Here is a 3,040-nt window from a genome sequence, read left to right on the forward strand (position 1 = left end):
TGCCTCCCTCTCCTCGCACTTCTTCCGTGGTAGACTAGCAATTCTTTCTCTCTTGTTCTATATTCCCTTGCACTAGCACTTGAGCTCAACAATGGAGCAGAGCTTCTTCGGAACCGGTGCTTCTTCTTTTTTTGTCAGCCCACTCAATGTGTTCCATGGTTGAGCTCAATTTGGCCAGGCAGCACATTGTGGCACCCATATTTAAGGTGGATGTGGCAGGAACATAACAATGCACACACACAAGGCAACAATACTTTTAATGAGAGAAGAATTGACAATTCAAATCAAATTGACATATCACTGTTGAATGATTCTTTGTCTTCTTCTTATTTTTGCAGTCAGTAATCCAAAGCTTGCTCCAAAGCTGTTTTCTCTGGAGGTGTGCCACAATGGCTTTTTTTGTGGCCTTGCTGAAAATCTGAGCTATGTGGATGACACTGTCTCTGTATTTGACAATCTGCTAATTGACAGTTGGAACAACTCAACCCTTGATCACATTTTGTGTGTGCTTGATTGTCTGAGAAATGAGAAGGTTCATGTGTACTGGCTTTGCCCAGGTAAAGAGTTGATTGATGGTTTGGTGCCTCTGCTTAATGATGATGATTTGGTAGACATGAGAAGGGAGGCAAAAGTACATAAAACCCTGGTAATATTTGTTGATCACACTAATTTTATCAGGTTGATCAGGGCTGAGCTTGTGAGGGCTAGAGCAGCAATTGCTAGAAATGGTGTTGAACTCTCTGAAGAAGCAGCATCAACATCAATTGTTGTTGCACAAGATCTTGGCCATGAGTGTGTGCAGTCATGTGAAGATGATTCAGACAGTGATAGCTCAACAGACTCTGAATTTTTTGACAGTGACTATGATGCAGAATCTGGAGATGATGATCTGTTCTTGGACAATGTTGACACTGACTTGCATGACAACAATGAGATTGTGCTTGCTCCTGACCTGGAAGATGATTCACAACTGGAAGACAAAGACCTTAATTTGGAAGAAGGAGAAAGACTGCAGCTAGAGTACAGGTTTGCAGCATTTAACCCAGTAGTGGACATGGAATCTCCTGTATTCAAAATTGGCATGAAATTTGCTAGCATTGAAGAGGCAAGGCAAGGCGATTCGTGCATACAGCATCAGAGAGAGGGTGAAGACAAGGAAAACAAAGAATGACAGAACCAGGCTTCATGCTAGGTGTGAGGAAGGTTGTCCATGGAGGCTGAAGATAGGTTTTGATTTGCAGAGGTCAGGTGGATATGTGGTGACATCTTATGAAGGAGAACACATATGTGAGAGAGTTTATGAAATGAGAACCCTTACAACAAAATTCCTATGCACACAATTCATTAATGAATTCAGAGACAATCAAAAAATGGACCTGCAGTCATTTGCAGCAAAGGTTCAGAGAAAATACAACATGTGCCCTGACAGGTGGAAGTTGGGGAGAGCAAGGAAGGCTGCACTGTTAGAAATCCATGGTAATGAAGAAGCACAATTTTCTCTACTAAGGGATTATGGTGAAGAGCTAAAGAGGGCAAACCCTGGATCAACTTTCTTCCTGTCCACCAATTCTGTGAAAGAAACAGGGAGTGACATTGTGAAGGAACACTTGGCTACAATGTACTGGTCATATGATGCCTGCAAAAGAGGGTTTCTCACTGGATGTAGGCCATTAATATGTGTTGATGGATGTCATATTAAAACAAGGTACAAGGGAGTGTTGCTTACTGCTGTTGGTATAGACCCCAATGACTGCATTTTTACCATTGCCATGGGCATGGTGGAGGTGGAGTGCACAAGCTCTTGGGAGTGGTTCCTGACAACACTAAGAGATGATCTCAACATCACCAACACATCTACTTGGACAATTATGAGTGACAGACAAAAGGGCCTGATAAATGCACTGGAGAAGGTCTTCCCAGATGTAGAGCACAGGTTTTGTGTGAGACATTTGATTCAGAATTTTCAAAAAGCAGGCCATAGAGGAGAGACACTGAAGAATGACTTGTGGGCCATAGCAAGATCAACTAACATTCCCAAATGGCAGAAAAACATGAAAAGATGAAGGTAGACAGTGAGCAAGCATATGAGTGGGTGGAAGAATTAGTACCAAACACATGGATCAAGGCATTCTTCTCTGATTTTTCCAAGTGTGACATGTTACTAAACAATCATTCAGAGGTTTTCAACAGTTACATATTGGCAGCTAGGGAGAATCCAGTGCTGTCAATACTTGAGATGCTGTTTTACAAGCAGATGCAAAGGAATTTGTCAAAACAAAGGGATGCTGCTAAATGGCATGGAAGGATTTGTCCAAAAATAAAGAAGAAACTAGACAAGCTGACTGAGTGGAGTATGAATTGCATTGTCCAAGCAGGATGAAATTATAGATTCTCTGTGCAATCACATGAGCTATAGAGATCTTACTGTGTTGACTTGAAGGGAAAAATCTGTAACTGCAAGAGGTGTGCTGGCGTGTAGTTGACACACGTCTGTTGGGAACCCCAAGAGGAAGGTGTGACGCGTACAGCAGCAAGTTTTCCCTCAGTAAGAAACCAAGGTTATCGAACCAGTAGGAGTCAAGGGCCACGTGAAGGTTGTTGGTGACAGAGTGTAGTGCGGCGCAACACCAGGGATTCCGGCGCCAACGTGGAACCTGCACAACACAATCACAATACTTTGCCCCAACTTAACAGTGAGGTTGTCAATCTCACCGGCTTGCCGTAAACAAAGGATTAAACGTATGGTGTGGAAAATGATGTTTGTTTGCGAAGAACAGTAAAGAACAGAGTTTGCAGTAGATTGTATTTCAGATGTAAAAGAATGGACCGGGGTCCACAGTTCACTAGTGATGTCTCTCCGATAAGAAATAGCATGTAGGGTGAACAAATTACAGTTGGACAATTGACAAATAGAGAGGGCATAACAATGCACATACATATCACGATGACTACTATGAGATTTAATCAGGGCATTACGACAAAGTACATAGACCGCTATCCAGCATGCATCTATGCCTAAAAAGTCCACCTTCAGGTTAGC

This window comes from Lolium rigidum, chromosome 1 (genome assembly GCF_022539505.1).
Source record: "Lolium rigidum isolate FL_2022 chromosome 1, APGP_CSIRO_Lrig_0.1, whole genome shotgun sequence".
In the NCBI taxonomy this organism is placed as follows: Eukaryota; Viridiplantae; Streptophyta; class Magnoliopsida; order Poales; family Poaceae; genus Lolium; species Lolium rigidum.